This window comes from Phyllopteryx taeniolatus, chromosome 14 (assembly GCF_024500385.1).
Source record: "Phyllopteryx taeniolatus isolate TA_2022b chromosome 14, UOR_Ptae_1.2, whole genome shotgun sequence".
In the NCBI taxonomy this organism is placed as follows: domain Eukaryota; kingdom Metazoa; phylum Chordata; class Actinopteri; order Syngnathiformes; family Syngnathidae; genus Phyllopteryx; species Phyllopteryx taeniolatus.
The window spans coordinates 10,392,351-10,406,627 of record NC_084515.1 but is presented as its reverse complement, the minus strand read 5'-3'; the positions used below and the strand labels follow the sequence as shown (position 1 = coordinate 10,406,627).

General features: G+C 38.7%; 1 protein-coding gene across 9 annotated transcripts in view; it reads left to right on the top strand.

Moving 5' to 3' along the window:
* tnr (tenascin R (restrictin, janusin)) overlaps positions 1–14,277 on the top strand; it is a 178,180-nt gene that overhangs the window by 53,938 nt on the left and 109,965 nt on the right. For 2 of the 9 annotated variants that reach the window (XM_061797970.1, XM_061797967.1), the window contains exon 3: positions 2,651–2,704. The exons of 5 other annotated variants lie outside the window; for them this stretch is intronic. The gene's annotated coding sequence lies outside the window, so the exon portion shown is untranslated. Of the gene's footprint in view, positions 1–2,650; positions 2,705–3,911; positions 3,975–7,270; positions 7,327–14,277 lie in introns of those variants that run through there. 2 more of the 9 variants (XM_061797972.1, XM_061797971.1) reach the window with 2 other exon arrangements.

The window sequence follows — 14,277 nt, the reverse complement described above, 5'->3', positions numbered from 1 at the left end:
TCGTTTTCCTCTCGTCTCTTCCCTTCATTGTCCTTTAACGAGCAGTTTGAGATTCTGTGCGAGCTGGCGACAGGTGTGAGCTATAAATCAGCTAATCAATGGGACCAAAGTCAACGTCCCTGAACAGTATTGTAGGAAAACGCCGTGAATGAGCCTCATCGATCCAGTCCCACAAACTGTTAATTTTTCCAAGAGGCTTGAGTGTGACGGACAAAGGCATGGTGTGACGCCGTGCTGGCATAACATGTTTTCTGATGTAAAAATTCCTCAAGGAGCCAAAAAAAAGAGAATACTTCCTTTCTCTTTTCTTTTTACGTTGTCTTATTAGATTCATTGAACTTGCATCTATGACCTCCATATTTGTCGCTTCACTCAGGACATCAAATAAAAGCTAGATAGATCCAAATATAGGATGAGTTGAGGCTCATTTTTTGCCAACTCATCATAAAGCACGCCACCCTTTGTCCAAGGGTCAGTCCTTTTGTGTCACAAGGTTTCCAGCACCAGTATTTTGTCAGGGACAAGTGGACAGAAGGCACGGAAGCACTACAAAAGAAGCTGTTTTAATTAAATCTGGCAGATTTACTCGCCTGACTGGCTTTAAAGCATAGATGGCTCAAGGCGACAGGGACCAAAAGTGGTGGCTGTAAAAATGACTCATGGAAGTCAGGAGTGGAAAAGAGCCCCCTGAGGGTCGTGCGGGGGAATTACGGTGGTCGGTCGACGGCTCCTCTGGAATGAGGACAAATAGATGTGAGGGTTGTCGCCTGATAGAAGGTCAGGGAGCTGTGTGGCAGTGCTGTCAACACCTGTGACGTGTAGTGATTATCTTCGGCGACGGAGGGCTGGATAAAAAAGTAAAAGCAACCATAATACTGGTAACAGCAATATCTTTTAGCTTGTTTTTACAGTATGGCAGTATTTAGTAACATGTGCAAGGCAAACTGATGAAAAAGTGCGGTGGAGACTCTAAAAGCTTGACCGTGATTCTTCAATCACTGTGCCCCTTAGATTGCCATGAGAGCTCATCGGGTGTGCCACAGGAAATTATAAAATTTCACTTAAATGGTTAAAGTTATTATTTATGTACTACAATTAATCTATCTTTGTTTCTCTATCAATGCTTGCGATGTAAACAGGCAAGTACAATGAAATGAGCTTCCACGAGGTGGCAGAAGGTACAATTAAACTGTGTGTCCGCCTGTTGCCATTTACAGTAGAAACAGAACAATAGCTTTGGTTTCAACTGAACAGGCCCAGATTTAACACTAATTTGTGAGTAAAATTTGTGATCTTAACCAGTGAAGCCCTCCCGTGAATAGTGAAATTCCGCGAATAATTGATGACCCCCCCCCCTTAAAAAGGGTTTGTAATTCTGTTTAGCTGCCACAAGATGGCGGCAAAGCACTTTAAACGGAGAGGATCATAAAGAATCAACACCATGTTTCTAGCATGTCCACAATCATGATACCATGTTACATAAACAAATGTATTGAGTAGTAGTAGTCGTAGTAAATTATTCAACACAAACAAACCACCTTCAGATGAAGCTCATCAATAGTATTAGCTAGCATACTAGCCTAAATAACTACTAATAAATAATAATAATAGTAATTTAAATGTACATGGAAATAATAATAATTTACCAAATCGGATACAGGCATTCAATCAGAATTTGAACTTGGACCTACTGCGTCAATCCAGCCAAAATGAATGATAGTCCGAATACTCCAAGTAGCAAAATGCATACACTTCCCATCAAAATCAAGTAGAAAGCCTTTAGAATCATTTTATTCCAACCAGTGGCAGTAATAATAATAAAATAAACAGACATCAATACACTCTTGTGGGAGAAACTGCCCAATTTAAATAATGTATCCACTATTTATAGTCCCATGTATTTATTGATTATATGTAGTTAATTATCCAGCTGAAGCTTATGTTGCCTCACCACACACCATAATTAATGTACTGTACACAATAAAGAACAGTTTTTTTTTTTTAAAACTAACAATTCTGTCAATAGTGTGTAATGAATTGTTGAGTAATCGTGTCTTGAAGCAGTTGAGGCAAAACAATTTGCGCTACATACAGTATGCACTTGTTGATGTTAGTTTTTTGTTACGTGCTATTCTATGTTTATTTGCTACGGCAATTATTAGTCTTCAGGTAAAAATATCTTGCCTTTGTAATTTATGCCATCCAAAGTTAATGGAAAAATACCAACAACTGATCATTAAGACTCCCCCATATTTGATTAAGAAATGTAGTCACTTAACACCTGTTAATTATGATTTATTCTTTAACAGCCAGTGTTAAGGCGAATCACATTGGACAAAATGTGCATTTATTTTCATTTTCCAATGTAAAGTACTAGCCTTGTGGTGTTTATCTTGGTTTATTTTCCATAAATGGTGTCTTACCTAAACAGATGCTTGGATTTTATTTTCTCAGTCTGTGGTATGGGGAGCAATGGGGGGTCATCTTTATTCAGGTTTTTGTGCATCCTTTCCCAGAACAGAGATGATGCATTTTTCTCAAAATACATACATGCACATGCTTTCTTATTCCTTGCCATCTGTTATATAAATTTCACATTTTAGTGAGTATAATGCTTAAAAGCATCCAGTTTTCTCTCTTCTATTGACAGGCGAAACCTGGTTACGCCAACACCACATACAAGAAGTCTGTTGTCGTGCTCAAGGTGAGTTTCAATTTCAGATAAACATCACTTATGACTGGAAAAGCTTTCATTTTAAGTGTATTTTTTTTGCCCGCATTAATTGAAACTACAAATCACTGCTGATATAACTTTTTGCAATAGCTTGCAGCAGTTTCAACTTTTAGCTGCAGGTTGTGCCGCAGTGCTGATTATATTTTATTTTTTTTCCTGCTCTTTGAGATAGCATTACATCTGAGGCTCAAAAAAAAAAAAAAAAAAAAGTTCCAAGGCCCCTGAGGCCCCAAAGTAAGATAAGGGTTGGTACTTGTTGGGAAAGGGCACTTTCAGACACTTTGCAATCCCTGCACTCCAACCTGCACTCCTGCATTTCATATAAAAGACTAACAGAGTGTCTGCACTTGTACAGGTGATACTCCATGTCATTCTTTGAGGTAACCATGTGCTAAAGACAGTATATTAACCTGATACTTTATTAATAGCGCAACAATAATCTGTATTTAGTTTGGATCTCACATAGGGCTTGGTGATTAATCGATTTAATCGATATATCGTTGTTTTGGGTTACATCTTTTTTTTTTCATTCAAAAAATAAAGAAACTGAAGAAAGAAACCGACAACAAGAGGGAAATTCTTTCACATTGTGACAAAAAAGGAGCCCGGTGGAAGGCAATCGCACAGTCGAAGTCGGAGTTGCGCTGAACATTGTCAAAGACATGGTGCCAGTTTATACAGCACATTAAAAAAGCAGACATTTTATCCACACGCTGATCCACTTCAATGTTGGTAGCAACTGTTGTGATTAGCTAGATACAGTATTACTCTAATATGACAACTTTTTTCAGTAACGAGTAAGTTAATGTATTCTAATAATAATCAGTTTAAGTTACTTATCCTAGTCCTTATCCCATTGTGGCGAAGATGATTCGCTCAAGAAAAGTCGATGCACTTCATTTTGCTGAAGCAGAATGCTTTAATGAGCAGAAAGGTAAGTTACACACTCATTCGAATACGAGGCAACACAAACAGAAAGTATCAATAACGACTAATGTAATTTACTGTCTACAAAAGACTCGTTTCTGTTCTTTCAGCAGATGAATGTTGCGGGTGCTATTTTTGTGGGTCGTCCGTAGCTTGAATGACGTCACTGTGTAGCAAGCAGGAAAGAGAGAGAGCGGTTGGAGAGCGATAAGTTACGATATTGAGAATGAAAAGGTGATTTAAGCTATGAAGCTTGCAGTATTTCATATATTGCCGAAGCTACTGTATTTATCATCTGCCGTAGTGTGTGCAAGTAAGTTCATGCCGCCATTTCATGTTTGTACTATTGTTAAGTTGGCGAAGTTAAGTCCATTTCATACCTACCTGTAATGTGCTGAGTTAGCATTTTATGCTAAGTTTGATGCTACGTTAGCTTACCTAGTGCTACGGCTAATAGTGTTTTTGTGTCCTGAATGTAACTAATAAAGTTACTTGTAATCTAAGTTAGAGCAAGTAATACCAAACAAATTAACGGAGTAATTAGTAATGAGATTACTGTTTCAAAGTAACTGTTGCAACACTGATTGCTTTTTACCCGACTACTTCTGGTGGTGTGTGACTTGACAATAAGAGCGTCTGGAAGTTCACCAACCATTACACCAGCATAAAATAAACGTCCTGTAGCTGAATAATATAGGTTAGATATACATCACTAACCCCAAGTGACCCATCAAAGATGGTTTTCACTGTGGAGCATGTCTATGGCCTCATGTTGTAGACAGGCTTATTTTCCTGGTCCAAAAAATGTTCATTAAACTAAGCAACCTACCTGGCTTGTACCTGGCGTGCTATATACTGTTTGCAGGATTTTGTTCAACATTTTCAGGGACAAAGGTCAATTTTGTTTGGAAACAGGACCTTTTATTAATGTTATGTTCAGTGACAGTTTTGTTGTCATATACTTTATCTACCCCAAAAGGAATTTATTGATGTTAAATTGTCAAACATTTCCATTTTATTAAAATGCATTTAAAGTTAAAAAAATAGGGGTTTTTATTCTAACGCCATATCGCCTAGCCCTCATGTCACCCCTTCGTTTAGCATTCACAATGTCACACAGTTAAAGTAAAAAGTAGTTATCCTTCTGCAGTGCTACACTGTCTCAAATTGCCCTTTCCGTCTTTATTATTGTGCAGGGATATGGTTTAGGTGAATCCAAGGATAACGTTTGCCATTCTTGTATTCTCCCCCTCACACAGTCGTTTCATTTACGGAGTCTTCGTTAGCTGCAGAGATGGCCCACGGCAGACAAGTTGCCTGCTCGCAATTGTCAAGAATTAGCAAACCAAGAACAAACAAAGATTCCACTCTGATCACTTTGCCTTGCAGCATCTTTTGCTATTGATCTGATTGTAGTGCGCTTCTCAGTTTTTGTTTTTTTTGTACTGCGGAGGTACAAAGGTGCTACATGCTGAAGACAGACCTATTTTAGAATATGAGCTACATTTTGCAGTTTGACCTTCTCATTCCCACTGTGGTTTTCAGTTTTCAATCTTCGTCTTCTTTGGCTGCTTGGTATCAGTCTTTTTTTTCCCTCATGTTGACTTGGTCTGGATTACTCCATCAATCACATGGCTCCCTTCTGTATCGTGACCACGGCAGCAACTTGCCTGTTTACTCGCCAACACTTTGGTCTATGTGTCCCATAAATCTCTCCAATATGGCTCTGTCTCAAGATGCTCTTGCTTGGTCGCTTCAGCAAGATCTTTAAGGCCGTGGTCACACTTGCCAAGTTTGGTTTGGTTAAAATAATCTCTTGTGTGATTTTCTTGGTCAAGTTTGAATGTTATTATCCCAACTGTAGTGGTCTCAAGTGAACTCTGGGTCAGCTCAATTGTAAACGCTCGAAGATGAGACTGTGAAACAGTTTTGGCGAGAGGTTAAAACAATGTCCAAACAGCCATCCATTTTCTATAATGCTTCTTCTCATTAGGGTGCTGGGTGAGCTGGAGCCATTCCCAGCCGACTTTGGGCGAGAGGCAGGCTACACCCTGGAATGGTCGCCAGCCAATTGCAAGGCACATATACACAAACAAGCAGTCAAATATTCATTCACAATACAAAGTCTGCAATAAGCATAAAATGTTTTTGGAATTTGGGAGGAAGCTGAGGAAAAAACCCACGCAAACTCCAGGATTCGAATCCCTGACCTCAAAACTGCAAGCGGATGTGCTAACCACCATGCAAAACATGTTCCAACATAAAAAAAATGTAAGACCAAATGTATACAGGGAAGAAACAGGTGTTTATTTTTTTTTTGTCATGTTCAAAATTGAAATCCAGTCAAACAAAAGACATGGCCAAAAAGACATTGACCAGCGTTAAACAACAGCAAGAAACACAAGGGAATCACAAATACCTGACCGTACAAGCGTTCAAACTACCATCTCTCTGCATACTCATCTCCTTCAATGTACGAGTTGTGAACTTTTTGTGATATCAGCTGATACGTGTCACAATGTAAAATGATGAAAATGTTACCCAGCAGTTTATTGGAGTTTTGCCACAAGTGTGGTCTACTCCAGTTGTCATTTTCTAGATCTGTTTGTTTCCTGGGTAAGTTTGGCGTCATGATTAAAAAATGCCAGTGTAGCTGACTAAGCGTGCTTCTTGTACTGTGTGTTGGCTATCTGACTGCTCTCGCAGCGCCAATGTTGAGGTTTGCTGGTCTCTATTGTCACAGCCCTTTGTAGCTTAACTGGGATAGGTTGTCACCAAGCTGCGCTAGCTGGTCAGTCCTTCAGGGAATTGTGTGCTGATCCTTGATGGAGACTCTGCATCTCCAGTTGTCTGTTATCTGGCATCTCAGTGTATGACCTTGTCTACTGATGTGTGGCTCTTGTCATGCTACACGGTCATGTACTGTTTGTAGCAATTGGCTTGTATAAGATCAAACTCTTTCCAATTGGGTTGTTCATCTTCCCACTGACTATGTGTAATAAGAGAAGCAGTGATTTACAGTTTTGACAAAATACAGGGTGATTCCAAAAGAATACGTCAAAATCATTACGCATTTATTAAGTTTAAAAGCATTCTAATGGACTGAATCAGTGGTCATTTGATAGGGGAGTTATCCAAGTTTGATTGGGTGTGAACGTCACCGTTGTGGTGACGTACTCCTCTTACACCTTTCAATTGTCAAAACATTTATTTTATTTTTTTTTTTACACTCAAAATGGCGACTCCTCAGCAGAAAGCACGTTTGCTTGAGTTTGCGAAAACAAATGTCATTGTCACGGTGCAGCATGCTTTTAGACTTTTTCTTGTAGGGGTATGTTAAAGACAAAGTTTATGTTCCACCACTTCCAGCAAATATCGATGACATGAAAGATCGAATAACAGCTGCAATCAACACGGTGGACCGCGATACCCTGAGGCGCGTTTCGGAAGAATTCTCATATCGGCTTGATGTTGTCCGTGCTGCCGGTGGTGGCCACATTGAGCACTTGTAAAACATGAAATAAAAACTTTAAGGTATGTACAACATGTGTCCAAGCTGAAGTTTTATGTCTGCTGCACCGTAGGAAGAACACTGTACCCTCCTCTTTTGTGTGCGACTCCACCTCATATTCTGTGTTGTGGTTCAACCTGAATTGTTTAACAAGGTTTGTTGTGTTGTCACAAATCCTTATTGTTTTTCCACAAACATCCCACACCTGGCCTTAGCTGTTTGGAGCTGAAATAGCTCCACACATGATTCCTCCTTAAGCTCTATCATAATGCCATTGCGCAGAGTCAGACTGAGTGACTGAGCAGTGCGGCGAGCCACTGCGCTCATGCATTACGCACTTACCCAAGCGGAAGAAAAAGTAGTTCGCTCCAACTGCGTTTCATTTAGACACAATCTCATTAGTTTATTGAGTTTCCACTGTGTTCCTGTTAACGATATACTGTACCCTACAAATGACTAAATATAAAAAATATCGCTATTTTGATTTGAGAGTTGATTTTAGACCATAAAGATCTGGTATTGGAGGTATCTATATTTGAGTATAGATATGCACCTGATTAATATGTACGGTATCAACAGTATATTTTACATCCTCATATACAGTAAGTGTATAGTGTACCCGTCGGCATATGCCTGCATGTGAGATTTATTGTTTGCTAAGAAATGAAATGACATAACATAATGCATTGGGAGCAAAAATGAAAAAAATATAAACAGTACACACATGGAAATGTTGCCACAAATAATAAATTATATTGCATCTAGTTGCTTCCACAGTGTGTCTGCGCACGATGTATCCGAATGGTGTAATACAAGGATAGGATTACCATGGGACAAAAAGACCTACAGTATATCAAAATGTTTGCTCTGTTAAACATTATTTTGACCATACAGTGTGAAAAGCTTTTAGTTGAGCCAGACAGTGTCAGTCAAAGAGGAGGAAGAGTGTTGCGCCGCATGTTTGCCCTTCTAATTACTTCTCATAGGAACCCAGACATTGATTGTTGCAGATGCCTATTGATTTTAAGCTCGGCTCGACGCTATTTGACGTTTGTCCCAAATACCGCGGAAGGGATGATGTCTTTATGATGCTTGGGTCTGTCACATTCTTCTTACATGTTTTTGTGCTCAAGCTTGAGTTTATTTTATGTTCAAAGCCAAAGGTCTATTGTTGTTCAAAAAAGGAAACTGGAGAAGCCATCGTATTCTGTACAGTCCAGGTAGCTCAATTGAGAAACATTGATCTAGCAGGGGGAAACGGAGGTGAGGGTAGGAACGTAGATCGACCGGTAAATTGAGAGCTTCGCCTTTCGGCTTAGCTCCTTCTTTACCACAACGGACCGATACAAAGTCCGCATCACTGCAGACGCTGCACCGATCCGCCTGTCGATCTCCCGTTCCATTCTTCCCTCACTCGTGAACAAGACCCCAAGATACTTGAACTCCTCCACTTGGGGCAGGATCTCATCCCCGACCTGGAGAGGGCACGTGACCCTTTTCCAACTGAGGACCACGGTCTCAGATTTGGAGGTGCTGATTCTCATCCCAGCCGCTTCACACTCGGCTGTGAACTGCTCCAGTGAGAGTTGGAGGTCACGGCTTGATGAAGCCAACAGAACCACATCATCTGCAAAAAGCAGAGATGCAATACTGAGGCCACAAAACTGGACCCCCTCTACGCAATGATCTTCAAATGTATTTAAAAAAAATCTCTGAATTCACTTACAGGGTCTTTTAGTAGCACTCATTGTGCCAGATACAAAAGACATTGTATTGGTCAACAAGGAGGCGAAAGAAGCCAAGCCAATGTATGCGCACGCTAAATACAGTATTACAAATTTTTTTCTTATACTATTATTTGTTGAAATACTGTACATGTTGTTTTATAATTTTATTATGCAGCACTGCACTGTTCCCTCTCCATTGCGTGTCTGTCAAGTGTCGTCAAAAGGTGTGTAGTTTTACTTTATTTTAGTTTTTTTTTTTTTTTTTACACGGTAACTTCTATTATTATTTTTAATGGTAGTTAAAACAGTACCTAAACGCTACCTTTACATTTAGAGTATAATTTTGGATGGGGAGAGTTTGAACCGTCAAGGTATTAATTAACCTTTACAAGTTTATAGCATCCTGTCATCATGACTAACATTAATTTGAGCCCACTATATCAGTATTGCTGATGTGTTATACTCAACCCGTAATAATGAAAGGAACTATAATTTCTAAGTGAGCAATCCGGATTTCTTTAATTCTTTATAATCCCACATAATGTTGTCGTGTCACTTCCAGCCTTGACTGGATTTTTTTCGTCTCAGCAAAATGCTTTAATCAGAATTTGCCGGCCATAATTTGCAACTCTTGTTCCTGTGAGGGGTTTGAATAATGCAACACCGTGTCCTTCGCTTCCACTTGAATTTGTCTGCTCAGCAAAGAAAGTGACAAAGACCAAATCAGTCGGGGAGGGACAGAAGGAACGGCAAGGGGCCCACAAAAATGAAAGAAAGTTGGTGAGAAGGCAGACAAAGAGATGGAGAGAAACTGCTTTAGATACAGTGTAGAAAAAGATAAATAGAATGACTGATTGTAACAGAAAAGGCCACACAGTGCAGCATTTCTATTAGGTTTCCAAAGGATATGTAACGTGATTTGCTTGGGTAATGAGACAAGAAGTCATTTGTACTTTTCAGTGTGGGGTCACTGCTTGTCTTGCCTTTTTTCTGGTGCATTGTACCAACAGTAGCAAACTCATCCTGATACCTGAATGGTTGAAGAGATGTATTTTTAGCAGCGTGGAACATGCATAGACAGCACATGATGAATGGCAATGGTCTTACATTGTGGCAGCGGCAACCGTAATGAGAGCGTGCAGAGGTGTGACAATAATTTTCTCACTACACAACATGCTTTGTGTCCTAAAAAAATAACAATTAGATGAACTTGTGAGAAAATACTTCATTTGATAATTTTGTTTGAAGCAGGAAATACTTCCAATGGTATGATTTAGTGGGACAAAGATACTGCAGATATGCAGTTTTGACATTGAATTCATTGCAGTGACCCCCATGGATTAGTTTGGCAGTAAAATGCTGCATGCAGGACTTTGCTTGAATTGCAGTTGTCAAGATCTGACTTTTCGTCTTTAACACTGTCTTTTATTTTGAAATGAATTGTCATTCTGTAGGGACCATGCTGATTGTGTTCAATGATAGGATATAGTATGGTACCTCAGTGGATTGTTATTTAGCTCTAATGACCTTAACGTACTGAGCTGCTGTGGTTTTGTAATTAGTTCAGTGTTGCTGCCCTCAGGCCCTTGATCAATTTTTAACTCTATTGACATTCCAGATTATTTGGGCGAGTGAAAAGGTCTTGTGTGTTTGCCCTCTGGCGGTGATAACTTTATACCACTAACTGTAAAGGTAGAAACTCCACTGCTTTATCATATTTTACATCTTATATCCTAACACAGCGGTGCCTTGATTTACAAGTTTAATTCGTTGTGTGACCATGCTCGTAACTAAAAACACTTAACACTTAACAAATAAATTTTCCCGATTGAAATGAATGGAAATGTTATCAATCCCTTCCAAACTTTGTAATGTGTTTGTTAATAGGACAAATAGCACTCTATAATATAGTGCGTTATAAAAAAACATAAAGTAATGACAGGAATAAATAGAATGTAAAGAATTAAACAGTTTTTGCATAATGATTTCCTGTTTTAATTCAATGGGTCTCCTTTTGGTGTGTGCCTTGGCCACCAGGGGGCAGTGAAACACAGACATAGATACACTAAATAAATACACTTATATTTAATGGTGTAACACAGAGAAGGCTGTGGCAACTCAGCTGCAGAAATATTAGTCGTTTTTAGCAAAGGATAAAGCATGTACTGAATGCTTGTGAGTATTGCTGTATTGCCTGGCTACATGTGTTGCTGCGCCGTTTGAGATAAAATATCTGTTGTGTAAAGTGTTATAACTACCGCGATACTAGTTTATTTTGCCCATCTTTAGCGTTTTGCATTGTGTGTTAGCATTAAGCTATTGGCTAATATGTGGTTTGGTTAAATACTTTGGTTAATTCTCTTTGTCTTATGTTTAGTTTTAGTGGCATATGTATATAAAAATATAAAACCATTAACCCATTTAAATTGGTTGTACCGACAGATATTTTGAATGGTAATTTTCCACTTGATATTTGTTTTATTGTCTTTTCATTTATCATTCATTTGCTTTAATGGGTTTTCTACATAAAATGTAAAACAAGAGAATATTGTCATTAGTTTCATGTAACCTTAAGGAAAAATACTATATCAAGATATATATCGTTAGCGGGATGTCAAATTCAGCACTAGTTTAGACTGTAAATACAGTATATCAAAAACTGTAATCCTAAAACTGTTTAATATAATTTCAACATCATTTTACGACATTACCTTTAAAGATAAATGGATTACAGATAATAAGATTTAGAAAAAAAAAAGCACCAGAAATGCACCGACAACATATGGCGAAGACTGTAACTTCCATGGAAAAAACACTTTCACTACTGTACTATACATTCCTATTCAGGGCTTTAATCACATCTGGTGGCATATTACAGTTTTTCAGAAAGATTACAAAAGACATGAATATGAGTTTATCAGGTTTTTAGTTTTTAGCTGGGGATAGATTCCACAGAAAAAAAACGCTAATTGGTGAATCTATGAAAAATGAACTGCAAATACCCGAATTGTACGAGTTTAGGGGTGTTTAATCTGCAAAGTGTTGCCTCCCTTGTAAAGCTGATGTTGTATTTCACATGTAGTAATTTTACTGTCACTTGCACTCTTGAATTCATCAATCTAAATGTTGTTAGCAAAGGGTCGACATAAATCTCCCGATGCTAAGCAGCATCAGTGAAGTCAAAGCTATTGCTCCGTACACCCTTGCCCTTTTTCTCGTCTCCCCCAAGAAGAAAACGTTACACGGCCCAATAGAGTTTAATTGCTGTGGTTTTTATGCTGTCCACTGACAAGTAATAGCCACTCAACACTTCTGTCCACAAGATAGATTCTGGACCGTGCTTGTCTGTGAGCTCGTAGCAGTGCATGCCGCTTGCCCACGCTGGCTTCACGAAATGCAGGTTAACTAATAAAAGAAAATGACCAGCTGAGCGGTGAAGGTGACGGGCTGAAAAGGGGGAAAAAAGCTTCAATTTCTTGTAGTCATGCTGGAAAACGTGTGACGCCGTCACATTGATGCTCATAGAATCAAGATAGGCAGGCAACCGAAAGGAGTGGAAACTTGCTGCTGTGCAACTAGTACAGTAATAGAATCGAATCTGCTCTTGGTGTGATTTTTTTTGAAGCAGCAACAGGGAAACTCAAAAATACGGCTCCATTTAGTTTAATCCAAAGACACTGAATAACACAATTATTTAAAAAATTCCTAATACAGTGAACCCCCAATTTTCTTCTGGGACATGTTCCAGACTCTCACTTTAATTTTGACTATCATAGCTATGCAGATGACAAAGTTATGTCTACCAGTGTCTCCAGATGATTACAGTTCAATTGAGGTGTTGTGTCACTGTTGAAAACTGTTGATAAATAACTGGATGAGCCAACATTTTCGTCAATTAAACCACAATAAAACTGAGATAATTGTTTTTGGCAATAAAGAAAAGAGGATTGCTGTTAGTAAATACCTGGAGTCACTCTCTTTAAAAACCAAAGACCAAGTCCGAAACCTTGGTGTTCTGACTTTCAACAGTCATATCAAATCAATTACTAAAATTGCCTTCTGCCATCTGAAGAACATATCCAGAGTGAAAGCTTGCATGTGTCAAACAGACCAGGAGAAGCTCATCCATGCTTTTATCTCAAGTAGACTTGACTATTGTAATGGTCTTCTGACTGGACTCCCTAAAAAGAGCGTTAAACAGCTGCAGCTCATTCAGAATGCTGCAGCTCGGCTTCTGACCAAAACAACAAGGTCAGAGTATATTGCTCCAATTTTAAAGTCTTTACACTGGCTTCCCAACAGCTTTGGAATAGATTTTAAAGTTCTGCTACTGGTCTATAAATCACTAAACGGTTTAGGTCTTCAATACATGAATGAAATGCTAACGGAATATAAACCCAGTAGGGCTCTGAGATCGACATACTCGGGTCAAATAGTGGAGCACAGAGTCCAAAGCAAACATGGTGAAGCAGCATTTAGCCATTATGCTGCACACAAATGGAATAAGTTGCCAACAGAAGTGACGTCAGACCCAAGTGTGCATGTTTTTAAGTCCAGGTTAAAAACTCTTCTTCTTTCCCATGCTTTTTAGAGCATTTCCACTTTTAAATGAGATTTCTTGCACTGTACACTGTTTCAATTATATATATATTTCTTTCTCTGTTTTAAATGTTTATAAGCTTTTTTTTTCCTTAGTTTTTAAATGCTTTTAATCATGTAAAGCACATTGAGTTACCTTGTGTATGAAATGCGCTATATAAATAAATGTGCCTTGCTTTGCATTCGTAAACGTAATTTATCCTCATTTAAAATTAAACATCAAAACACACATCACACATTAAGTTTTTTTACTTGTCTATTTCCGTACACATTTCAAGCAACACGTCTGAAATAGTTGTCTTTACCTTCACGGATCATCGGAAACAAACTGCAGACACAGATGCTCGACGAGTTAATTAACTGCAAGTGTTAACACCAGACAATGACAGCACAGACTCTTCAGATTCATCAGATTGTTCTCCACCTTTGGAAGGGGCCTGACTCTTGATTTGAAGATATCTGATTCCGTGTGTTTATTTTGTTTTTGTTTTTTGTATGCTTCCATGATGAATATCCCAATCAGCCACGTGAGAGCAAAAAATCTGAAGTGTGTCACTTGAACCAGGCAGTGTAAATCCAGCTTGTGACCAAGCCAATTCAACTTACTTAACAGCGGCGATCATGTCAAAACATGTTTGTATGAAACAATGAATGAATATTTTACGGCCAGAAAAGTGTTTACAGTGAACCTCTGTTTATCAAGGGGAAGGCGTTCCGGACCAAGCTACAACAGAGGAAAATCTACACTATAGAAAGACCACATAAAACATATTTAAAAA